This window comes from Sorex araneus, chromosome 4, assembly GCF_027595985.1.
Source record: "Sorex araneus isolate mSorAra2 chromosome 4, mSorAra2.pri, whole genome shotgun sequence".
NCBI lineage: Eukaryota > Metazoa > Chordata > Mammalia > Eulipotyphla > Soricidae > Sorex > Sorex araneus.
The window spans coordinates 88,753,335-88,781,140 of record NC_073305.1 but is presented as its reverse complement, the minus strand read 5'-3'; positions in this window follow the sequence as shown (position 1 = coordinate 88,781,140).

Genomic DNA, 27,806 nt, shown 5'->3' with positions numbered 1-27,806 from the left:
TACCTGAGAGCATTTCCTGAAGAAAGTGAGAAGATATTCCAACCAATACTCCAAGAGATGGCTATTCCAGGGGGATGACAAAATTTTGGCAAATACTAAGTCTGGTGTATTCATTATATATCGTGTAAAAATATTCCCTACATTCAGCATTTAGCACAGCAACTTATCAGTTATTATCACTCACAAAGAATAAGTGAAAGATTTAGGAACAACTTGGCTATGTGTTTCTAGATTAAGGTCCCTGTGAGATTGAAGTTTCGTGTCAGATGGTAATCTCAAAGCTTGACTGGGGTGACTGGCTCCATTGGCAAGGTACTCAGTGCTGTTAGGTTATTGCCGGCTGTTTGTCTGAGAGCTCTATTCCTCTCCATGTGGGCCCCTCCACTTGGCTGCTTAGATGATCTCATCCTGGGTTCGCAATATGAGCAATGCTTATGTGACCTAGTCTTGGAAGTCACTAAGCTTTCTTCTGCCATATTGCATTAGTCACCCAGACCCAGACCAGCCCTGATTCAGTGAGAAACCAGACTACTTGGTGTCTTAGATCCTAAGCCATAAAGATGCTAGAGCAATTTTGAAAGTAGACTCCATGTTTCAGGGGTGAGGAATAGGAGAAGTCTAGTCCATATGTTTCCCGCACAACAATACTACCCTTGATTCTACTAGCAGGTCTGCTGTGCTGTTGGCATTGGTGTATGGAAACACTGTTGAGTGGTAATTAGAATAAAGCAGTTCAGGGGAGAATCCTTAAAAGGTCAGTGGTGAAGAGACTCTGCACTGGACACAGGGAACTAATAACAAAAACAGCAAGTACCCTTTAGGGTGAGCTTTAAGTTTTCTTACAAACTTTTGTTTGTTTGTTTGCTTTAGGGCTACACGTGGCTGTGCTCAGGGCTTACACCATCTCTGTGCTCAGGAATCACTCCTGTCAGTGTGTGGGGGATCAGATGCAGTTCTGGGGTTTAAATCTAGGTCAGTTGCATGCAAGGCAAGTGCCTTAATCGCCATCTGCTTTCCACTCCCCCGGCCATGGAGGATTTTTGTTTGTTTGTTCATAGTTGAGTCTGTTGACCGAGCATAACTACTGACATAGTTATGAGAGAGATTTAAGGATACATGTGGGGCAGAACATTAATTCTGAATAATAGATTGCTAGTAGTTTCTTATTAAAATATCAAATCCATAGTTGTAAATATCTGTATTCTAACATATTTTAAACATTAATGTTCAGAAAATGCTGCCTTTTATTTTATTTTTGTTAATTTATCATTGGTTGACAATAGCACTGTCATCCCATTGTTTGTCGATTTGCTTGAGCGAGCACCAGTAACGTCTCCATTGTGAGACTTGTTGTTACTGTTTTTGGCATATCGAATACACCACGGGGAGTTTGTCAGGCTCTGCCGTGCAGGCGGGATGCTCTCAGTAGCTTGCCGGGCTCTCTGAGAGGGACGGAGAAATCGAATCCATGTGGGCCGTGTGCAAGGCAAATGCCCTACCTGCTGTGCTATCGCTCCAGTCCAAGTAATTCTCATTGGTTCACAATATTATGAAAATTTAAGGATTTAGCTATATCCTCTGTATAGAATTTACCACAACCACTACCAAATTTTGTCTACCAACAGAACGCTAGGAAAAAAAACCCCTCCCCATTCATCCTACCTAATTGTCTTCCCTTTCCCCTTTACTATAGTTTTTATCCAGTCTAGGAGCTAGTTTTATTTGCGGTTAGTTCATTTGCATAGTCATTCATGTTCCACATATGTGTGGAAAAATCTGAAAATTATGTTTCACTAGCTTATTTTACTTAGCATAATCACAGGATGTACCGATTTTGTATCCAAAGAAACAATTTAATTTTTTAAGTGGCAATATGTTTAATATTCATTGACTAGGTCTGTCATCTATTGATAAGCATTTAAGTTAAGTCCATGTTTTGGCTATTGTGAATAATGTTTCTATCAACATAGGGGTGCAAATTGCCTTTGAATTAGTGTTGAAAGTTGTTTTATAATTATGAGTGTTACTTAAATTTTAACACTAATATCTCAAGAATTAAGTTTTATGAAATTTTAAAATAGCATTTTCTTGTGTAACATCTTATTTGCATAGCATTGTCATGCAAGGAATCACAGAAATAACAGAAAAATTTACTTTATTGAAAATTATTAGTTCTTGGAGCTGGAGCAATAGTACAGAGGATAGGGTGTCTGCCTTGCATGAGTCCAACCCAGATTTGATCCCCCGAGTATTGCCAGGAGTAATCCCTGGGGGCAGAGCTCAGTAACCCCTGAGTGTGACCCCCAAAAAAAGAAAATTGTTAGTTCTGAAGAAAAAATTCTTTGTATATTTTGATTAAAAAATTTTTAAAGAGATTATTGATGTTACTTGATGGCAAGGATCTGCGGGAAAGTGTCCTAGCTAAAATAATCAAGCAAGACAGTAAGTTTGGTTGCTCCCTGTCAACAGTGATAAGAAAAATCATTTTTGTTGGTCTCTGTGAGATCAAGCAATGCATTTTATTTGAACTACTTTAACCACATAAAGTATAGGGAAGTAAGGCAAATTTGAAACCTGAAATTGGACTTGCTTTTTACAGTGAAAACTGACTGTAATCAACAATCAAATGCTGTTATCCACTACTCCCAACTTTTCACTGGTTTGTAATCAGTCATTATTGGAAAGGAGAGGCAGTCATCTGAATTAGGCTGTAAGAACTTCCATTCCCACTACAGCAAATGTGTGAAAAGTCATGGACAATAGCAGGTAAACAATGCATCTCAACAAGCAAAAACAATGTGTGGGGGGAAAAACAGAATTACATCAAGCATTTAAATTGTGATTGAAGTAGACAGTTATTGCTTCCATATGCAAGAAAAATGTAGTTTAAAAAGCTCAGCATTAACTCTTCTTGTGAATTCCAGAGATTGCTATAATGACAGACTGAAAAGGGGGAATAATTTCTCAGAAAATAGAACTATAGTGTCAAGTCAACTTTTGCTGTCAAACTGCTACATGTTTAGGTATGCTTTTAATTTTATGTAAATATTTTCATTTGAAGAGCTATGATTTATAATATTGTACATATAATATATGGGCTGGAGCAATAGTGCAGCGGGTAGGGCATTCGACTTGCATGCGGACGACCCGGGTTCGATTCCTCTGTCCCTCTCGGAGAGCCCGGCAAGCTACCGAGAGTATCTAGCCCAAACGGCAGAGCCTGGCAAGCTACCCATGGCGTATTTGATATGCCCAAAACAGTAACAACATGTCTCACAATGGAGAAGTTACTGGTGCCTGCTCGAGCAAATTGACGAGCAATGGGAAGAGAGTGACAATGATATGTAATATATAATATATTGTATATATAATAACAATATTTCATGCATACATTCCAACACCAGAGTATCTACCTCCCTTCATCATTGTATGCCTTCAACATTAGATCATTGTTCTCTCCACCCCTCATGGTAGTCTCAGTTCTGTACACCAGTTCAGGATTCTGTTGCTTTTGGCCACTTGTTTATTTCTTTATGTGCCACATTTGAGAGGTCACTCTGTATCTTTCCCTCTCCTTTCAGACAACTACTCTTCAGACAAAGCAAAAATAATCCATGGAATTGTAGATCTTTTCACATATCAAATACAGACATTTAAAGTGAAAAGCCTGCTTCCTTTCTCTGGGTGTTAGTATGGCAATGATTTTGAAAGAAAGCACTTTCAGCCTTAAGAAACATGGATAGGTGGATTGGCAAGGATGTAAAGCTTGCTTTCCTGAGTTCTCTCTTTCAGTAGGCAAGGAAGGTCCTCTACTCTTCTAGACTTTTCTTTATAGAAGAAGTTTTTAGTTTACTGAAAAATTGAACAGATGGCACATAAATTTTCTTTTCTTTTTTTTAATTTTTTTTTATTTTATAAAGTAGTTCAGACTGAAGCAATAGCACAGTGGGTAAGGCATTTGCTTTGCATGCTGTCGACCCAGGTTCAATTCCTCTGTCCCTCTCAGAGAGCCCCGCAAGCTACTGAGAGTATCCTGCCCACGTGGCAGAGCCTGGCAAGCTAACCATGGCATATTCAATGAGCCAAAAACAGTAACAACAAGTCTCACAATGGAGACGTTACTAGTGCCCACTCGAGCAAATCGATGAACAATGGGACGATAGTGCTACAGTGCTAAAGTAATTCACAATATTTGATGATATTTGATATTCAAACACCTATCCCACCACCATTATACCTTCCCACCACCATATTTCGGGTGTTTCCCAAACCCCACTCCCTGCCCCAAAGGAGAACCAAAATAATATAATATTTTCCTCTAAGGTTGGTTACCTCCTACTTTGAATCCGATCAAATGTGGTGCAGTATTCTTGGACTATGGGTAGGGTGTGTCCTTTGAAGTGTCGAGGCCAAGCTGTCCAGGGAAAGGTTCATTCGTGGGTGAGGCTTGGCCCGAGCTTGTGGAGAGCGGCCAGCTGTGAGCAGGGCAGCGGTTGGGTCCTGGAGGTTTTCGGCTGCAGGGGCTGGGTCCCTTGAGGCGGGGAAGGGTCTCACCTTCCCCCGTCGGGGGTGATAAATTTTCTTGTAGTCTATATTACTCCTTGCCTCCCAATCCTGATCCATCAATGTTTTTAAACAGAATGGTGCATATATTGTAATTGGTAAAGCTATGTGAATGCATCAGTGTTATCCAGAGTCCGATGTTTAAAAACTTGATATCATACATCCTGGGACATTGGGGATATACATATCAAACTGTGCTTTAGTGCTATCAGACTACAAAATAGATTCACTGTCCTAAAATTCCCCTATGCTCAACCTCCCATCGCTCTTCCTCAGCCTTGGCAATCACTGTCTTTTGTTTTTTTTTTTCTTTTTTGGGTCACACCCAGCGATTTACAGGGGTTACTCCTGGCTCATGCACTCAGGAATTAACTCCTGGCAGTGCTCAGGGGACCATATGGGATCCTGGGAATCAAATCCAGGTTGGCCACATGCAAGGCAAATGCCCTACCCCCTGTGCTATCGCTCTAGCCCCCACTGATTTTTTTTTTACTGCCTCTAATTTTCCCTTCCCTCCTCAGTCCCAAATGGCATAAGAGCATTATAGCCTTTTAGATTGCTTTCTTTCACCTAGTAATATAATTTCGGCTTGTTCCATGTATTCTCCTGGCACGAGAATTTAATTCATTTTATTGCTAACTTATATTCCACTAATACCACAAGTGTAATTTTTATATGATCTCTGGATAATTAAGTATATGAGTAGTATGTTAAAAAAAGTCCATTAGCTGTTTCCAAATATACTGAGAAAAATATTTTTGCATTCTTTTTAATTTCCTACAAATGTTATCATAATTTTATATCTTAATTTAAAAAAATATGCCAGTATTTTGGAAATAGGCAGTTTGACCCTGCTCAGTGGCAATTTCTGTCTCTGTGCTCAGGGTGACCCCAAGTGGCCCTTACAGGACCATATATGGTGCTGGGGATTTAACTAGGGTCTGAGGCATGCAAGACAAAGCACGTTACCTTCTGTATTATCACTCTGGCCCTATATCAGGTGTTTTTCTTTTCTTCCTTTTTAAGTTTTGATATTAACCTTAAATTTCTCTTTGCCAGAATTTTCCTCTTTCATTCTAGACCAGAATTTTCCTCTTTCATTCTAGAGTGTTCTGGGCTGATATTGAATCTCAGTTTCTCATCTGTAAATAGAGTTCACGCCCTGTAGAAATGGGTTCTAAAATGACACTCACTGAATAGATTCCTGTCCCCAAGTACTAAGACACTTTGCTGTGTTGGGAGCCTGTTTCACCTTTCAGGGAAGTGCCAAGAGCCCCTAACTTTGTTACATGAGATGATGTGAATAGTTGAAAAAGCAGAAGAATATGAGTCCCATGGACTAATATCACCTACTTCTGGAACGTCCAAGTCATTAAAGATCCAAATCCAACCCAGGCTAAAATTCAGGGGGAGGGTCACTACCTACTTTAATCATAACTCTCAAAGAATCCCCAACTGAAGAAAATATAGTTAATCTCTATTCTTTGTGAGAAGATTGTTAAAGAGTATACGGGAAAACTAGAAATTGAGCTCCTCTTTGACCCAGCAATACCACTTTGGGGAATATACGCTAGTGTCCAAAACACACAGCAGAAATAGCATCTGCACTTTTATTTTTATGGCCGAACTATTCACAGTAGCCAGCATCCGGAAACAACCTGAGTGCCTGAGGACAAATGGATAGATAAAGAAACTATGGTACAGTAATACAATGGAATACTACATAGCTGTTGGGAAAAAATGAGGTCATGAAATTTGCCTATAAATGGGTGGACTTAGAGAGTATCATGTTGAGGGAAGGAGAGGGATATGTATAGAATGACTACATTTATTTTCTTTGGATATTAAAAAATAAACCAACCAAACAGTATCACTGTATCACTGTCATCCCGTTGTTCATTGATTTGCTCGAGCGGGCACCAGTAACATCTCCATTCATACTAGCCCTGAGATTTTAGAAGCCTCTCTTTACTCGTCCTTCCCAATGGTGCCGCATTGGAGGCACTTTCAGGGTCAGGGAAATGAGACTCATCATTCGATATGTTTTTGATATATCGAATACACCACAGGGAGCTTGCCAGGCTCTGCTGTGTGGGCAGGATACTCTCAGTAGCTTGCCAGATTCTCTGAGAGGGAGAACTAGACAACAAGAAGTCCGGGATCTTGGTTTTATAGTTTCTGGATCTTGGCCGTTGATGGGATTACACGGTGCCAAGGGCAGTTTGTGGGTGTGACTGCTTAGCTACTGGAAAATGGGGGATGTGGGTAGAGGAGGCCCAGTCCCAATCTGAGCAGGTTTGGAGATCTTAGCCCCAGGTTCCGCACACCTGGGTTCCTCTGCCAGTTTCTTCATGAGTGGGGCTTGTGCGAGCATGTGGAGAGGGGCCTTGAGCATGACTGTGGCTGGGGCTCTGCTCAGGTTGGGGAGGGAAACTCAACCTGACCCCCTCTGCGGGGCCCCAATGAAGACAGCCAGGAATGGGGGCAGGAGATTCTGCCAACCAAACAGTATGAAACTAATATCCAAGGTCAGATAAAATGGGCCAGGAGGACCAGTCATTGGTTGGGAATTATCACGACAGTGTTAGGTGGGGAGGGGAGGCAGTCAAGATAGAGGAGGGTCCTTCATGACAACATTAGTTGGAAATGATCACTCTGGGCAAAAACTGAGTGTTGAAAGTAGATAAAGAAATATACATGAAATAGAAAGTAGATAAAGAAATATACATGATAACCTTTCAGCATCTGTATTGCAAACCATAATGCCTAAAATAAGAGAGAAAGAGAAGGACTGAGAGAGAAGAGAGGTGCCTGCCATAGAGGCAGGCGGGGTGGGGGTGACTTAGAGGGGTGTGAGGGAAACTGGTGAGGGATTCTGGTGCTGGGAAATTACACTGGTAAAGAAATGGGTATTGGAACATTGTATGACTGAAACTCAATCATGAACAGCTTTGTAAGGATCTATCTAATTTTTAAAAAAATAGTGTATGGGAAGCCAGGAATGCAAGTTCCAACTACCTGGAAAATATACAAAGAATCTTTGAATTTTAGACTCTAGGATGAGGGGTTCAGCACAGCTCGTAAGGGCTGGAGAGAGTGCACAGTGGTGATGCTTGCCTAGCATGTAGCTGACCTTGGTTCAATTCTCTGCTCAAGATATAGCTTCTTGAGCCCTGCCAGGAGTGCTCTCTCAGCATAAAGCCAGGAGAAAGCACCCAGCACAGATGGATGTGGTCAAAAACCAAAACCAAACTAAAGGGGTCAGAGGACTCTGGATGAAGCTGGTCACTATTACTGGAGAATGGTGCCACAGAAGACTCCAGTGCCACAAGGAATATACACTTCCAGGAAACTATGACAACCATGGGTATGGCAAGCATCTACCTGTGAAGTAAGGGACAATGACCTCTTCTTTAGTACTTGTCCTCCAAAATCACTGGAAGAGATAGAAAAGCATTCAAGAAAGACTTTATTAGACTCATTTGTCAAAATCCAAGAGTGGAAGTAAGCATGAAAATGAAAATGAGTTTGTAATTTTAAACTAGTCTGGGTGGGGCTTTTTCTCTTAGCAACTGTAAGTGACTCCACTTCAATGGGATGTCTCCAAAATAAGGCTAAAGGTGATTTACTGTAGCCTGTTCTAGAAGAAACTTTGATTTAAAAAAAAAAGAAAATATTTTCATGTTTATATCACACTAAGTTTAAACATGTCAATAAATTGGTCACACATGCCTTATCCGATTTCATCCTCTCTATTCCTTTATGAAATAAATGTTACCTCTTTTATATATATTAAAACTGAACCACCAAAAGAGAATCAAGAGTACAATGGTAGAAAGTAGGATATATAACTTCAGAGCTAAAGCCCTAATCAAAACCCAGATTGGTGGTTAGAGATTGAAAATTAAGGGTCACTCATTAAGATAATTTTGGTATGAAAAATTATTAGTGTGGGCTGAGACTTTCATGTAAGCTTAAGGGTTGTCGGTAGACAGGACTGCTGGAAAAGAAACTTTTTCAGAAAAATACATTCTTTTATCTTCCAGTCTAACCTAAAAATAATTCTTGAAAGAGTGAGCTAAGACAGTTCTATGGAAAAATTAAGGGTGGCAGAGGAGTCATAAAGATTTAAATGTGGAAAAAGGCATACTTATTTAGTTAAGCAAAGCTATCCAGGCCATGGGACTTTTGCCAAAATAAGTGGATGAAAAATGATCTCCCATTGTTTTTGGACGAGACAGTACCAAATAACTGGTTTGAAAGATTTTTTTCTCTTATTGCATTGACCAAAATTTTGGCCCTGAGTAGATAAAACCTAAATCACAGGGCAGAGGAAGGTACCAAGTGTGATCATTTTACAGATAATTTTATTGGATATAACTATCATATAGTAACTTGGATTTGTAGAACTCCTTAAAAAGTGTTTTCTCATAAGTGATCTCATTTGGTTGTGACTGATCTCAATTTGTGTTTTTTTCCATTATTCCCTTTTACAAAGCCATGAGGAAAAACTGGCTAGTGGGGAAAATAGTTCACTGTATCACTGTATCACTGTCATCCCATTGCTCATCGATTTGCTTGAGCAGGTGCCAGTAATGTATCCATTAGTCCCTGTCGCGTGCTAGTGTAGCCCGATGGCATATCGATGGTTCTTTCAGGGTCAGGGGAATGAGAACCATCATTGTTACTGTTTTTGGCTTATCAAGTATGCCATGAGTAGCTTGCCAGGCTCTGCCTGGCAGGCGGGATACTCTCGGTAGCTTGTCGGGCTCTCTGAGAGGGATGGGGGCTTATCTATTAACTATTAAATAGTTAATCTTGGAAATTTATATTATCCATGTGGCTGGTTTGTATTCTTCTTTATTCAGGGATTTTGAGGAAACAAACTCTTGTCAGAATATTTTCTCTTCCCGTGCTTCTGTATGCTTTTGTCTTTTAAATAAAAATCCCACAAAATCAGGTCTGGAGAGTTTAGTGGGTGCTTGCACGTGGCCAACATGGCTTCAATGCTCAGTATCCCATGTGCTTCCCAAGCCCTGATAGGGGTAATTTCTGACTACAAAGCCAGGAGAACCCCTGAGCACAGCCAATTATGGCCCAAATTCTGCCCATCACCCCCCCAAAGAAAAGCAACAAATCTCACAAAATAAAATGTGTGTACATAAGTTAGATTAAAATAAAACAGAAAACCTTTCCTCGCCTCATAACTAGAGAGCTATGTTGAAAATTGACTGTTCAGGTTTGCTTATTTGGTTTTTGGCTCACACTCAGCAGAACTTAGAAGCTACTCCTGGCTCAGTGCTCAGAGTTACTCCTGACCAGATTTGGGGGGAATATGTAGTGCTGGAGATCTCAGCTGTCCAGATTTAAATTCTTCCTTCATCCCCTTCTGACCTTTTTGATCATGAGCAAGTTATTTAGCTGGTCTGAGTCTCAATGTCCTTATTGTAAATATTGTACATTAAACTGAATGAAGTCAGTATCCCATTGCTTCTTAAACTTTAGCTGCAAGAAAAATACCTGGAAGGTCAGTGGATAGGGAAGAGAGGATGCATAATGAGCATGTCTTGTAAACTTGGAAAGGCTTCTTTTAGAGGCTGTTGCTCATAGAAGACTCTGAATATTTGCTTAATTTGCACAACTAAAGTGGTTTATCAGAGGATCTAGAATCCAGTAAGTGTCCAATATTATGTTAGCTACCATCCCACCAGGTGTCCTCATCAGGAATATCATCATTGTTATTGTATCACTGTATCACTGTCATCTCGTTGCACATCAATTTGCTCGAGTGAGCACCAGTAATGTCTCCATTATGAGACTTATTGTTATTGTTTTTGGCATATCGAATATGCCACGGGTATCTTGCCAGGCTCCGCCGTGAGGGCAGGATACTCTTGGTAGCTTGCCGGGCTCTCTGAGAGGGGTGGAAGAATCAAACCCTGGTCAGCTGCATGTAAGGCTAACACCCTACCCACTGTGCTATCGCTCCAGCCCATCATTGTTATTACTATAATCAAATAGATGTTCCTGTGGTTCTCAAGTTCTAGCAGTCAGAAATAAAACACTAGAAAAGGAACTGTGGGGGTAATTTTTGCTCTTTTTTTTTTTTAAAGCCTTATAGAGCAATTACTGGGGAAGAAAGAAGTCCATGGCAGGCCTCATGGAGATGAGGGTAGCTCAGCTTGGCTCCCCAATATAGATGTGGAAATAAAAAAGCCCAACCAAAGGAGAAAACAAAAGTTATTCTTTTGGAACTGCTGCAGCCAATGAAATGTCAAAGTACCAACAAATCTACGCTACTGTACTGCCCTCTAGTGGTTTACTTTTGAGTGTATAGTTACTGCACTACCATATGTAGAAGGCAAACTTCTGTACTATTCCAGTTATATGAGAGGTACTTTGTTTTTATTCCACTTAGAGTTTGCACTGTCATATTATCAAAATATTTATCACTGTATAAAAATAATAAATCATGCCTATAAGTCTCTAGTAGAAGATTCTGTATTGGATTATAGAGATTATGGTCAGGCATCTAGAACTTTATAAACTTTTCAGTGTTAGGATTATATAATTTTGGGATTGGGATAAAGTTCAGACAATTGAATCCACTCTAGTAATTCCAAAGTTGAGAAAACATTGTGTAAGAGTAAATATCCTGTCTAAGGTGCTCAGATAATTTAAGAACAGTCTAGAACCCCTGTTTCTTGTGTTCTAGGCTGGGAATAATTTTACTTTAAATAGCCAACCTATTTCAAATGTTCAATTAGGAGAGGACTCATGACCCATATTGTTGTTATGAAAAAAATTGTGATTCTTTTTGTTTGGGAGCTACTCTCAGAGGAACTTGGGGGCTACTCCTGGCTTGGTCCTTAAGGGTCACTCTCGGCAGTGCCTGGAGTCTGATGTGCTAGGAATCAAACCTGGAACTCTATGGAAAGGCATGAGTTCCAAACCTTTTTGACATCTCTGTGGTCCCAAAAGTATGATATATTACAAAGGAATATTAATCTATCAGTTGTCTGAAGCAAGGGAAACTTAGATGTTCTTTTGCTCCTAGGAAAATTACTTAATTAAAAATATTATATTCCTTATTGATCTTGGAGTTGCTTCTTGGACAAAGCAAGAGAGGAAACGGAAGCTAAACAAGGTAGAAGCAAGAGAGGGTGGGTTTATAGGACTCCCAATTATACTTCTTAGCCCCAGTGTTTCTTCTTGTTGAAAGAACCGTTTATCAGGGCTGTTTGGCTTGGGAATCTATTCCCTTAATACCAGGGATTTGAGTGGCCTTGATATGAATTAAATTCTCTCTATATTGTTGAGTTGAAATCTTAATCCCCATTGTATCTGGACTAGAAATATTCTGTGGGGAGAAAATTAAAATTAAGTAAGGTCATAAGAAAGACAGTACATCAGGAGGGTATTTGCCTTGCTCATGGCTAATCTGGGTCTGGCAAGGCAATATATTTCTAATATCGTATTATATGGGCTGGAGCGATAGCACAGTGTGTAGGGCTTTTGCCTTGCATGCAGCCAACACAATTTCAATTCCTCCACCCCTCTTGGAGAGCCCGGCAAGCTACCAAGAGTATTCCGCCTGCACGGCAGAGTCTGGTAAGCTACCCGTGGCGTATTTGATATGCCAAAAACAGTAACAACAAGTCTTACAATGGAGACATTACTGGTGCACGCTCCAGCAAATCGATGAGCAAGGGAATGACAGTGACAGTGATACAGTAATCTCATTGTATGTCTATGTTATATTATAATTCAAGGTAACATCAGTTTGCAAGTGTATAAATATTGATATGTCTTAGAGGTACAACGTTACCACCACAAGCCACCCACCAAAGGGCCAGTAGTTCCCCACCACTGTTGACTGGATCTTTTAGGCCTGACCTAAACTCCCAACATTGGAAATATTTTTTTCTTTTTGGTGTTTTGGTTTGAGGGCCACACTTGTTGGTGACCAGGGAATTACTCCTGGAGGTGATCAAGGAACTGCATGGGATGCCAGGGATCAAACTCTGTTGGTTGCATGCAAGGCAAGTAACCTCCTCACTGTACTATCTTTCCACACCACTGGTAATCTTAATTATGTTCAGGGTTTGCTTTCATTGACATTATCTCTTCTCTTGTTTCTTCGTACACCATCTATAAATGAAATTTTTGGTATTTAACATGGGGCTAGAGCGATAGCGCAGCCGATAGGGTATTTGCCTTGCATACGGCCAACCCGGGTTCGATTCCTCCACCCCTCTCAAAAAGCCCGGCAAGCTACCGAGAGTATCCAGCCCCCCACCGCAGAGCCTGGCAAGCTCCCTGTGGCGTATTCGATATGCCAAAAACAGTAACAAGTCTCACAATGGAGACGTTACTGGTGCCGCTCGAGCAAATTGATGAGCAATGGGATGACAGTGGCAGTGACAGTGATTTAACATGACACCTAACAATTGCATCCATGTTACATGAAATGAACATTTTCATCTTTTCTTATATTTGAGTAGCATTTTGTTGTGTTTACATATATTCATGTACACACATAAATATATTGGGCACTCCAGTTGATTTTGATTTCCAATCTTGGCTTTTGTAAATGGTGACACAATGACAACAGTTGTACATATATCTTTACAAGTTTTTTTGTGTTCATTAGGAAGATACCAAATAATGGAATTTTCAGATCATAAGACAGCTCTATTTTAAAATTTAAAATGAAATATCCATACTGTTTTCCAGAGATGGGTCCAATGTACACTCTCCTCTCCAATGAATGAGTGTTCCTTTGCCTTCAAATCCTCTCCAGCCCTTGTTGTTTCTGGTCTTCTTGAATTAGGCATTCTCACAGGAGAATACCATCTTACATAGGCGATGGCACTGCATTATAAATTTCATTTGCATTTCATTGATAAATAGTGATAATGAACATTTTTCATGTGCCTGTTTGCATCTGTCATCTTTGAAGAAGTGTCCATTCAGCTTTTCTCCCCATTTTTTGATGGGGTTGTTTTCCTGTTGTTATTGTCTAGTCTTGTGAATTATTTATGTATCTTGGATGTTAGCCCTTTGTCAGATATATGTGCAATTTTCCCCCCATTTTTGTGTATATGTGCATTTTTGTTACTAATAGTTTCTTCGTTGAGCAGAAGCTTATTAGTTTGACATAATCCCATTAGTTTGCTTGTTTCCCTTGCCAATAGAGTCAAATGTAAAATTATATTATTTATAATAGATACACATATACTTACATAAGTATTTATATAATATTATTTGTGAAGCTATTACTGTGTCAAATAACTCCTACATATAAAATTAGAGTAAAACATAAATTTCCAGAGCAATACTGCAGACCCATTGAAAGGAAATAACTTCAAGCCCAACCTTCTCATAAATATGCAGATTGTCTGCTCCTCTCTGCCGAGCTGTAACCCCGGCAGCCGCACGTGTGCAGCCTCTCCACAGCTGCACGAGCATGACTCCAGAGGCCAGCTAAACTACTTTTGGTACCGGCAGCTTCTTGCATAAATGTCTCTAGATTGTGAACTAAGCCTCAGCCCCATGCCTTCCCAGGAGGGGAAAGGTTTTTCCCTCTTGTCTTTTCCTTGCTGGGAGGTGGGTGGGGGATGGCGACCACCATCTATTGAGGACCACTAATGAGAGGTACAAGCTTGCAATGATCCAATTTCTGGCAGAAATTTCCCTGGTCTTAGTTACTAAAATACAGAAATCCAAAACTACGCGGCTGCTATTGCGGCCGCGCAACCTCCTATCTCTTCATTCTCAGCAATGGAAAACAAATTATCAAATGCTTCCTTTTCAGCAAGTCTGATTCCAGGGGGGGAACTCCAAACAATAATAGTGAGTTTTTTGTTGAAATACTGAATGTAACCAAAGTAAAGAGAAAGCAAAGTAAATTTATCAGTTACACAGGCCAGGGTGGGGCGGGGGTGGAGGGATGGGAGGTATACTGTGTCCTTTTTTGGTGGTGGAATATGTGCACTGATAAAGGGATGGTTGTTTGAGCATTGTATAACTGAGACTTATGCCTGAAAGCTGTGTAATTTTCCACATGGTGATTCAATTAAAAATATAAATTAAAAAAAACCATGCAGATTGTAATTTTCCTTTGCCCCTCCTCCATTTTAGAGGCTTCCAGCAGCCTTTTCAAAAGTTTCCTCCCTGTACATTATTTCCCTAGTAAGGCACTAAAGAAGAACTTTTACTTAGTGAAAAAAGTAAGTAGGAAGGGACCAAAGGGCTCTGCTCTGAACTGCTCCTATTATTCTATCAGAAACATGTTTTCAGACAAGTGTCCTAATGAAATAGCTCATATCCTGGATCTGGCTTCTAATCACCTACCCAGGAATTGCGTCCTCCAGTTTATTCTTTCAACACACAATAGTAATTTTTTCTCCTTGGCCAGGAAAAGAGTCATTGCAGTCTGTAAAATGAGTGTTTGATGAGGGAGCATTATGAAATTTGAAAGGTTCCTCCTTGTGAAAATTATGCTTATAAAAATATCTTTTTTATTTCTTTACTAAACCCATGTTGTATGTTTTTAACATGGATAGCTCTTTATGATTCCTGAATCTTGTGAGTTAAATCTCTCTACATTTTCCCTATCTGTGCCAAGGATTAATATGGGGGGCTATTTTTTAAACCACATTTTCAATAATGAAAAGCAAAATCTATGAAATAGTTTTGAAGTATGCAAGGACAGATACCATAAGACAAAACAAACTCTAGCCACAAAACACTATGTACATGATACAAAATAAAATCCCTGTTTTAAATGTCTTCTCCTAAAGTATGCTCATAGGCCAAACATATTCCCGTAAAAGCAAAAAATAATGTATGTGGTACTAAAAGACATATTTTTGAAATTAATTTAAATATAGTCTGAAATAAAATTTAATATTGACTATAAGAATATACCCATGAATGTGCATTTCTTTATTTTTTTCTGGACCTACTTCCTATCCTTGGGTGGTGAAACTTTTGCCATTAACATATTTAATGAGTAGACAAATTATTGTCATTTTGGTGATACTTTTTAAATGATCTCTAAGTAACTTTCATTTAAAACATAAAAACAAGTAGTAGGGACTGAAGAAATAGTATAGTGGTCAGGTATTTGCGTGAATGATTCCGTTTTTATCCCTGGTCCCCTGAGCACTGCAGCAGTGTTAACTGAACACAAAATCAGGAGTAAGCCCTGAGTACCACCAAGCAACACAAAAACTAAAACCAAAGCAAAGCAAAAAAGCCAGGGCCATTGCAGTACTAACATTGAACTTTAAATTAAGTGAGATTAAGAAAATAATGCTAACATTCAGAATAAAATATTTTAAAAAAGTAAGTAATGTGGAGTTCATGCCCAATTCAATCAGCTTAATCAATGGCTAAATAAACAGCAGTACTGACCGGAGTGATAACACAGCGGGTAGGGCGTTTGCTTTGCATGCAGCTGACCTGGGTTGGATTCCTCCGCCCCTCTCAGAGAGCCTAGCAAGCTACCAAGACTATCCCGCCCCCACAGCAGAGCCTGGGGAGCTACCCGTGGCATATTCAATATGCCAAAAACAGTAACAAATCTCACAATGGAGACGTTACTGGTGCCCACTCGAGCAAATCTATGAACAGTGGGATGACAGCGCTATGACAGTGCTACAGTGCTACTCCTACATTATTAAAATACATAAATAAAAACACATTTAAAAATAATAAATTGGGAATAAAGGGAAAAGTCAGCAATTGTCCTATTAAATAACTAAGGGACAGTTTCTAAAGTGGTCACTGTATTTTTGCTCTGTGGCAAAAATATATACTTTTAAGGTACTTCTCAATTTTTATGTATAATAGTGTTACATAGGATGTGATAAAAATATTGATCTTCTCCGACTCTCAAAAAATTAGATATTGAATTCCCATTTGACCCAGCAATACCACTGCTGGGAATATATCCCAGAGAGGCAAAAAAGTACAATCGAAACAACATCTGCACATGTATGTTCATCGCAGCACTGTTTACAATAGCCAGAATCTGGAAAAAACCCGAATGCCCCAGAACGGATGACTGGTTGAGGAAACTTTGGTACATCTATACAATGGAATACTATGCAGCTGTTAGAAAAAAGGAGGTCAAGAATTTTGTAGTTAAGTGGATGGGCATGAAAAGTTTCATGCTGAGTGAAATGAGTCAGAAAGAGAGAGACAGACATAGAAAGATTGCACTCATCTATGGTATATAGAATAACAGAGTGGGAGACTAACACCCAAGAACTGTAGAAATAAGTACCAGGAGGTTGACTCCATGGCTTCGAGGCTGGCCTCACGTTCCGGGGAAAGGTCAACTCAGAGAAGCGATCACCAACTACATTGTAGTCGAAGGCCATGTGGGGGAAGGTAGTTGTGGGCTGAATGAGGGCTAGAGACTGAGCACAGCGGCCACTCAACATCTTTATTGCAAACCACAACAGCTAATTAGAGAGAGAAAACAGAAGGGAATGCCTTGCCACAGTGGCAAGGTGGGGTGGGGGGGAGATGGGATTGGGGAGGGTGGGAGGGACACTGGGTTTACGGGTGGTGGAGAATGGGCACTGGTGAAGGGATGGGTTCCCGAACTTTGTATGAGGGAAGTATAAGCACAAAAGTGTATAAATCTGTAACTGTACCCTCACGGTGATTCTCTAATTAAAAATAAATAAATTTAAAAAATAAAATAAAATAAAATAAAGTAGAAAGTTAAGTATTTTGATTAGAGTTAAAAAAATGTACTGTTACATGAACAGTAACAGTATATTTATGTGATGGAAAAATCTATTGTACCAATGACGAATATATTAATATACTCACATACAATTAAATGACTAAATATTAGAAAAAAATATTGATCTTCTCTAGAAATGAGCGGTTACAGATTCTAATTCAATTGATTCATAGAGGACTTGGCACTGGTAATTTTTAAAACTTCCCCAGCATATTCTAATGCAATGCCAGGGTTGATGATGAAAGTTTCAACCTTATTAACAAGCAACAGTAGCTTGTTTGGAAGCCTTTGCAACAAACAGCCCCTTCCCTCTACCCTCTATCCTACTCGAGATAGTAAATTAAAAGCAAATTAATCCGGGAGGAATGACAGAAACTATATGCCATTCTGAAGGCTCTAAAGCCAGGCTGCAGATTTTTGTTTTATTTTGTTTGGGGGTCACACTAGCACTGCTCAGGCTCTGTGATCAGGGGTCACTCCTGGGGAGGGAGATCGGGGACCATACAGGATGCCAGAGATTGAACTTGGGTCGGCAGATACAAGGCAAGTGCCCTACCTGCTGTACCATCGCTCTGGTCCCTGCAGACTTTCTTCTAAAAGAGGGAAATGGTCTCTAGCTGCCCTATACAAGGGAGCAGAGGTTTATGAACTTACCCACTACCTCTTTATAGTCTCACACACAACAGACCAACACTACCAGAAACACCTCATACTCATTGCATAGTTGATTTTGAATGAATTTTTGGTGGTTTCACTCTCAGAAACATTTTACTATTGCCCATTATTTGGGGGCACCCCCACCACTTGCAGGAGTATATCCAGGTTCAAAAGACAGGCAGCTGAGTGCCTGCTTACCACATCTGACTGTTGAATGCTTGCCATGTGGCTAAGGCAACTGAGGAACTGAATTAGAAATGTTATTTTTAGATAAAGCTTAAATAGCCACATATGGTGAGTAGCTTCAATATGAAACAGTTCAGATCTAAATGATGAAGGAGTGAACTTTGTCATTTCCCATTTTTGCCTTTTTTTTATGTCATTCCCATTTAATCCCCCCATCCCTCCCCCCGCCCCACCCGGAAAGTTCTGATCTGTTTGCCTCCTGTTGCTGTTGTAATTACCACAAAGTTATTAAAAAGAACACTAATTTGTTGGCTTAAGATCTAGAAGTCTGGAGTTTTGGGAAATGGATCTTCTTAAGTCAAAACCAAGGAGTTAACCACCAAAACTTTATTTCTTCTGAAGGTTCTAGGAGAGAATGCTTGCTTTCCTGTTCCAGCCTCTTTGAGGCTGCCCGCCTTCCTTGCGTCTTCAAAAATGCAGCAGAGAATCTTCAAATCTTTGACTCGGGTGTCTTCAAATCTTTGACTCCCTCTTTCACGCGTGATGACTTCTTTTGTTTATTGAATCTAGATGGATAATCTAGATCATCTTATCTCAAGTTTGTTTTCTGTTTGTTTGTTTCTTCTAGCACATCCTCAAAGTGCCCTGGTTCTGTAAGGTAACATTCTCATAGCTCTACTGTTGGATGGAGACATTCTTTTTTTTTTTTTTTTTAAATTTTATTGAATCACCATGTGGAGGGTTTCATAGTTCTCAGGATTATGTCAATTATACAATACTCAAACACCCTTCCCTTCACCAGTGCCCCTATTCCATCACCAACCACCCCAGTATACCTCCCGCCCCCTCCCGCCCCCCCCCCCGTCCCCGCCCTTGTAATTGATAAGTTTCATTTCGTTTACGCTTTATCTTGGTTACATTCTATGTTTCAACACATAACTCGCTATTGTTGCTGGGGTTTCCCGCCAAAAGGAACAAGACAGTCCTATTGTCAAGGAATCATTTGATAGTTCTCCATTGCTGAGAATGTAAAGATATTAAGTCCCGTTGTTTGTTACATAACTTTTCTATTTTTTCCCCCCTCGTCCCGAGCCACCGAGTTTACGCCTGTTTAGTATTCACCACGCTGCCTGACAAAGGAAAAAAAAAAAACGGAAAAGATGGTTATTTCCTGTCATCAGCCGGCGTGGGGCTCTGGCTTAGTTGATAGTCTGGTAGAAAGTCTGCAGTTTCTGGAACCAAAAGTAGTGTGCTGGTATTGGCCCCGACTCGAGATTCCACCAGCGTCCCGCTGTTCCATGTACATAATACTTTATTCCCTTGTATCCCATTCCCATGCCACCAGGTCCATGTCAATTTAATGGACATCATACTATGGTTAATGCCACGCCACGTTTCTTCCCAAGAAAGAAGGATATTTCTTCTCAGCTGGCGTGGGGATATGGCTTAGTTCAATCTAGAGAGATGGTTGCCTTCAATATTTCAACAAAAAACTTACTATTCTTGTTAGGGTTTCCCACCAAAGTCCGACCCGTTAAAAAGGAACCATTTCATATTGCTGATGATTAGATGACATTAGGTCACGCGGCCGCGCGGTTTTGGGTTTCTGTATAAAGTCCAGGGAAAATTCTGCCTGAAATTCTATCGCTACAATCTTTTACCCTTTTATGGTGCTCATAAGATGGGAAAATCTAGAGAAATACCGGGCCCCCGCACGGGCGGAAGTGGGAAAGTGTCCGAGGTGGGCGGAGACCGGTACTTCCCTGCCCTCAATCTCCCACCAGCCGCGCCGCGCAGTTGGGTGCGTGTCTCCATTTTGTGCTCAGAGAAGTGGGGTGGAGGCTGTGCTGTGCCCAGGAGAGGTTGAGAGAGAAAGGGAGAGATTAAAAAAAGAGAAACGCCGGGCCCCCGCACAGGCAGCCTGGCGGAAACGCTCAAATCCCATACTGCAGGTTGTTCAGTGGGCTGCTGGTGTCCAAAGCAGCTCCCTTGTCCTCCTCAGTCATACTGGAGTGGTGGGCGCGGTGAAGTCTGGATGGAGACATTCTTGCAAAAATTTTTTTCAGAATACTTCTCCCCTTGCCTGAAGTTTTACATGTGCTTCTGTTCTTTGTTTTTGTTTTTTGTTTTTGAGAGCAGCAAGTGGATCATAATGACCTTTCTTTTTTTTTGGAGGGGGAGCATAGGAGGAGCATGATGGAGGCACACCTGGTGGTGGTCAGGGCTTCCTTCTGGCTTCATGCTCAGTGCTCACACCTGACAGTGCTTGACAACCATATATGGTTCTGGGACTTGAACTGGAATATGGCCACATTCAGAGCAAGTTTAACCAAATCTGTACTCTCTCCCAGCCTCCCTGGTAATCTTAATTTCTAAGTTCTACATGTGAATTTTACACCTTAAGTACCTAAAACATATATTTAAAAAATTTTTATTGAATCACCGTGAGATAGTTACAAGCTTTCATGTTTGGGTTACAATCTCACAATGATCAAACACCCATCCCTCCACCAGTGCACATTCCCCACCACCAATATCCTGGGTATACCCCCCCTTTCACAGCTCCCCCCCCCCGCCTCTATGGCAGACAATATTTCCCATACTCTCTCTCTCTACTTTGGGGCATTATGGCTTGCAACACATACACTGAGAGGTCATCGTATTTTTTGAAGTGAGTTGATTAAAATCAGAATATTTGATAGATGCTATTAGAGTGAATGAAAACTTGAATGGATCCAGATACAGCAAATTAGCTTTGAGCATCTTCATGTGTTGAAATATTTTCAACTCAACTTACTGAGCAGTCAACCCACAGGACAGGCTTTAAGAGCCATTTTTATGAATTAATAAAATTTCGGTAAAATAAACGTTACTGACCTCTGCATTTTGGCTCCATGTGTATCTTGGGACGACGAAAGAAATAGAAGTAGAACCTCTTTGTATGATTCTTTAGAAATAAAGTGAAAAATAAAATGAGGGTGGAATAAGAATGACTTACATTTATGAAAATGCTTTACAACCTCACCAAAACATTTTAAAGTTAATACATGACTGCATGGAAATTATGTATTAGTGAGTGCATGAAAATCGACATGATTACTTTATATGTAATTACTACTAAATATTTGTGCCTAATGAAGGAACTATTTACCCTAGCAGATTTTGGGGGAATGGGTCCTTTCAAATAATGCTCAGGGAGCATCCAGACCACCCCTGGTGGACTAGATGGCTCAATGCTCAGACCAAGTGGTGGAGTCTTATGTGTAAGTCATATGTGTAAGTCAGGACCTATAACCCTTGAGCCTTCTCCCCTTTTTCTTTTTTCTTTTTCTCCCCCTTTTCTCCTCTTTTTCTTTTAAAAGTGATAGCACAGTGGGTAGGGCGTTTGCCTTGCACGCGGCCGATCTGGGTTCGATTCCCAGCATCCCATATGGTCCCCTGAGAACTGCCAGGAGTAATTCTTGAGTGCAGAGCCAGGAGTAACCCCTGAGCATTGCCGGGTATGACCCAAAAAGCAAAAGAAAAAAATTTGAAAGTCATTTCAGGGTAAAATGTGTCCAGTTTAATTATTTATAAATGAATCATTAATGACATTTCATTCTGCAAAAGCTAAACATAAACATAGAGCAGAAAATCTGTCTCTAACAGACCTCTGTCTTCCCACAGCCCAGCTTAAAGAGCACATCTCCCAAGGGCCGTCCAGTTTGTAGCTGATACTCCACTCCTTACTCCCAGCCCAACTTCCACTCCAAACCTGATTATTGTTGAGCAGGTTGGAGGGTCCTAGCTGTAAGTTCATTCATTTAGAAACGCTGTGGAGCCAATTTGTTAAAGAATTTCCTCATATTCATTCTGGCTTCCTGCACGTTTTGGTTGCTTCACAATCTTTCTGACATTTACTGTATTTTCCTTTACCTTATGTGGAATTTTGTGCTGAAGGAAAAACACAATAGCTAAATATAGAAAATGCTAAGCTGGCCAGCCTTGTTTAATTTTCCTATTACTTCAATTCATATTTTAGAGCACAGCTTGCGAAGTGGAAATAGATGAGATTGCAAGTGAAGTTAAAACAATATTTTGTATTTTTTATTTAGGGAGTAAAAGGGGAACACTTAACCACAGGGGAAATATGAGTTCAGCACTGCAAGCTTGATTTCTTCTTATTTTAGGAACATACAGAATCCAGTTAGGATTTATAAAATAAGACACTTTGATAAGAGACCAGAAAGAACTTCCGAGAGTAGGGGACATTCTAAAGAAAAATTTCTCATAGTCATAATTAAGAAAAGCCAAAACTAAACCTGAGAAGATGTTGAATTTGAAAGTCTGATCAGAAAGTATTAAGCCATATAAAATATGGTTTCATAAAATAGAAAATGTTTAGTTGATATACTAAAATATTGTATTTGTACATGTATCTGTATACAGTGAATGCTATATGAATTTCCTCAAAATATCAAATTTATGAACAAATTTATATCAGGCTGGTGAGGCTGGAGGAGGGGGATGATTCTATTATTTATTATTTACAATTACATCTGTGTTTTTGCTATTTTTTGGTCTAATTATTGAGCATTAGAGATAATTTAGTTCATTCAATGAACTTGAATGACAGTAGTTATCTATAAAGATACAAATTAAGTATTTGAAATAGCAGTGAAATCATTTTCTATAGTTTAATAAGTGAATTTAGCACTCTAAAATTCATCAAGTTGCAGGGCCTGGAGTGATAGCACAGTCGGTAGGGAGTTTGCCTTGCACACGGCTGACCCGGGTTCAATTCCCAGCATCCGGTATGTCCCCCAAGCACCGCAAGGAGTAATTCCTGAGTGCAGAGCCAGGAGTAAGCCCTGTGCATCTCTGGGTGTGACCCTAAAAGCAAGTAAAATTAATCAAGTTGAAATATCTGGTTATGCCACTGTTTAAAGCCTATGTTTAAATTCTACGTAAGTCTTATATTCAAAGACTCATACGTAATTTTAACTTCATAGAACGTGTAGAATGATGGAGTTCAACTCCAAATTGAGGGCATTATATCTCCAGGTTAAGTTGCTAAATAATCTGACACACAGCTAATAAGTTCCAATTCAGAAAAAATATCGTAGAGGTTCTTACCTTCTAGACTGTTCCTACCCTCCCATCATTACTATGCCATCACAACTGTACCTTGATAAAATTATTTGAATGTAAGTTGTTTTTAGTATTTATATGACTTTCAAGGTTACTCTCAGTTTAAAATAAAATTCTAAGGGGGTGTGAGAGCACACCCATGAGTGCTGGGGCAACTCCTGTCCGGATACTTTGGAAATTCTGTTTGCTCTGCTCAGAGTCACATGGGTCAGTGATCAAATCCACAACTCTATGTACAGGCATGAGATGCCGCCCTTTGAGAAATCTCCCAGCTGTCCTCTGCTTTAACCAAGATGAATTAAAAAGAGATTGTGATTTTTCATCTAAAAATTAAACTCAATTTTTTTGGTGGTAGATTTATGTAGTAAAATGATGCTACACACTTCCAGAAGATCAAATGAAAACAGGAAACAAGAAGACAGATGGGGCATGAATCTATTTTTTTCATCTAATGTTGATAGGAGTAAAAATATTTACTGTTCTGCTGAGCAGAAGAGTCCTAATAACAGGCATACTTTCATATTGTGATTTCTTTTAGCTTTTATATTTGAGTCTCATCTCTGTTTAACTTTTAAAGCACTACTATAAATATGAAACAAAACAATTGTAAGTATTGAGCATATTATCGTCCTTCACTCATTCACTACCACTTATGAGATACCAGCATTTTATTTCCTGACCCCAGTAATATGTCTAACACTAAAATCCACTCCTGAGAATGATGTTCATCAACCTCATACGCTTTTCCATAGTAAGCACTGTAGCACTATCAACCTGTTGTTCACCGATTTGCTTGAGCGGGCACCAGTAACGTCTCCATTGTGAGACTTGTTACTGTTTTTGGCATATTGAATATGCCACAAGTAGCTTGCCAGGCTCTGCTGTGCGGGCGGGATACTCTTGGTAGCTTGCTGGGCTTTCCAAGACGGATGGAGGAATCCAACCCATGTCAGCCGCGTGCAAGGCAAATGCCCAACTCGCTGTGCTATCACTCCAGTTCATTTTTCCAATTTGGATCAAAATCCACCCATTCTACCAGGTTCATTTAATCAGTTTCTTCTACTTTCTTCCTTTTAAGAAGTTTTTCCAGCCAAGAGGTTAGCAGGAGAGGAAAAAATCAATCCAAGGAAAGTTTACCTGAAATTCAACAATAAGGTCACCCTTTTCATATGTCTCTCTGAAAATTGGCATGCCTTCATTTAGCACACTTGATATCTCCATGCTTGGCCATCTGACGTGGATGAGTGTAATGCTTATAGTTAGGTTGCTAAGAGTAGATTTCGGAGGCCACATCATCTGTGTGCCCATACACATGAAAAAGTCTCCTCTCTAGTAAGAATAGCACAGATTATGCTGGAGAAAACCATCGCCCTCATTTTAATTTTCTTTAAAGACTTCCTCCAGCTCCTTGCCTAATTAAACTTGGTTCTGCTCATCCACCTACTCCCTAAGTTTAGGCCTAAGGATGTGGTGGTGTCTACCCCCGTCCTAACCCCCACCACCATTACTACTTACAGATCTTTTCTCCTCTAGCTTCAAAAAGAACTCAAAATCAACTCTTACACACTGTCTTAAATACTCATAATTCAATCTGTAGGCCTTTCCAGCATCTAGTCCTTTAATTAAATTTCACTGGAATATAAAGAAAAACAGAGGAAAGAAATAGCTTCTGAGTATGGAACACAATCAAGTATGACTCTAAGTCAAGAAGAATACTTAACAAATCTAAGCTAAGTTGCATCTTTATGTAACATCTTCAGGTATTTGAAAGGGAAGTCACGCTTATTAATAATACTCAAGATTGTATAAAGTGCCTGTGATGGCCTGATGGATAAATAAGGTAATAATATACATTGTATAGGTATAAACCATTAAATTTTCATAATTCTATAAAAAATAAGTCAAATTTAATGATAGGGAAAAATAATTAGAATTTTTGTAATCCTTATTTCAAATGAAAGAGTTTGTTTGGAAATTTTGTTTTACAAAAATATTTAAAATGTGGATCAATTTACTTCCCAATGGGAAATATTCCATGTTTAAGTAAAGTCACCCACATGATATCTTATACAGGGGGAACAGGGGTTTTATCTTCATACCACATATCTAACATCCAAGTGCACATGCATTTTTTTTCAAGCACAACATATTCTGTGGTTATCAATTCCCATCTTCCATGATTCTACCCTCACATCTATTTCCAGGTATGCAATTGCCCAAGGACTTAAGATTGACACTTGGGCCCTTATTATCTTATCTCATTCAAAGCCAAATTTTATTGATTCTGTCAGTGAAATGTACCTCCAATCTATTTATTATTCCCCAAAACTGTTGACTTACTTAGTTTTAGTGACCATTGGCTCTTTCATGATCTGTACTCACAGACTCCTTTACCATTTGACTTGACCCCATGTGATGTATTTTCTGCTCGGTGACAACTATATGCAACAAAGATAAATTTCTTTTTAGCATCGATATTGATTTTAGAGTGGAAACAGAGCCTCAGAGAAATAAGTTTAAAAATGTTGCTCATGTTAACATAAGTCCTAAGTGTTGGAGTTAGATATTCTGACTTTTGACTATGGGTTTTACTCACTTCCAGATGTCCTTTCTACAGATCTGGAGACAATTGCCCTTAAGGAATAAGGAATGTAGAATTGAGGCTCAACTGTATTACCGTATCACTGTATCTCGTTGCTCATCGATTTGCTCAAGCGGGCACCAGTAACGTCTCCATTGTGAGACTTGTGAGACTTAATTAATTTTAGGACAAAATGATAGCACACTCTCAACTTTAATTCCAAACTGAGTGAAATTCATAGCTACACAAAGGGCAAAATCTAGGCCATAGTAGTGATATTTAGAAGGTGTCAGTGTGCAAAGCTGTAACCAGTAGAGAACCACAGCTTCAATGTGCATAACTTGGTTATGCTTTCCAATACCTCATAAATTGTGATTGCTTTTTAAAAGACCTTACGTTTCAGATCGCCATAAAGAAAAGACCAAGTGTTTTTGGTTAGAGTTATGAAAAGTAACTACCCATTAAATTAAATACAGATAATCACAACCAACAAAAAAGAGTAGTAAATATAATAGTTAATAATAGTTGACTGCTAACTACTCTTTTCCCAGCATGAAATTATCTTACATGACAGAATATTAAGTAAAGTAAAAATATATCTGTTGGTTCCATATGGAGACCTGTTTTCTAAGTCAAATGGCTACTGATCAAATTTTAAGTTCAATGAAATTTATATCTGATTTAAGCTCAAGAAATTAAACAACAGTGGCTGGAGTGATAGCACAGTGGGTAGGGCACTTACCTTGCAAGCGGCCGACCCGGGTTCGATTCCCAGCATCCCATATGGTTCCCTGAGCACCACCAGGAGTAATTCCTGATTGCAGAGCCAGAAATAACCCCTGTGCATTGCCAGGTGTGACGCAAAAAGAAAAAAAAATTAAACAACATAATAAATAAGTAGAAGAAAAATTCTGAGATATTCAGATTTGGTGGGGTGACGATTTATTGAGGTGACTTTTGAAGAGCAGAACTGGAACAAGTTTTTATTCATCGTATAAAACTCAATTTTATTATAACCTGATCTATATTCAGTCATTTTTGTGTCAAAGCTGTAGACACTATCTGGGCTCTATCTCGGATTTCCATAGGAGATGATCAATTTAGTAGTTATGGACTGGGCTATGTTTTAAAGTTACAGCAAGAGTTCTGTTAAATGAAAATTTAAAAAGTGGGTACATACATGAGCACAAACGTGTATAAATCTGTAACTGTACCCTCACGGTGATTCACTAATTAAAAATAAATAAATTTCAAAAAAGTGGGTACATAGACAAAAGGAATTTGGGGCTATAATGGACTTCAGTAACTTAGGTTGAGGTTTCATTGTGTTGTTAACCATGTCCATTACTAAGATCCTAAGAAAAACAGGTCATTCTAAAATTCCATTCTAACTCTGATAAAATGTATGTATGTATGTACCATATATTTATCCTTTAATCTAAATCATACATTTAGTGCCCAAGTAAAGCATTTCTTAAAAATTTTTGAGTATTCACAAATCCTGTTCTGAATGAAAAAATTGTGAAAGTCATTTCTTGTCCCAGAAAAATCTCCTGTTAGTGGTCAATATGATAAGAATTTTGCAGAAATATTTCTAAAATGAACTTATATCCTTTGACACATTATATACAATTAGTAGCACTGTTGTCCCGTTGCTCATTGATTTGCTTGAGCAAGCACCAGTAACGTCTCCATTGTGATACTTGTTACTGTTTTTGGCATATCAAATATGCCACGGGTAGCCTGCCAGGCTCTCCGTGTGTGCGGGATACTCTCTGTAGCTTGCTGGGCATTCCGAGAGGGGTGGAGGAATCAAACCCAGGTCGGCCACGTGCAAGGCAAATGCCCTACTCGCTGTGCTATGGCATTAAGATTATATATAATATATATTTAAATCTTTCTCAAGGAAAATTTTGCCATAAT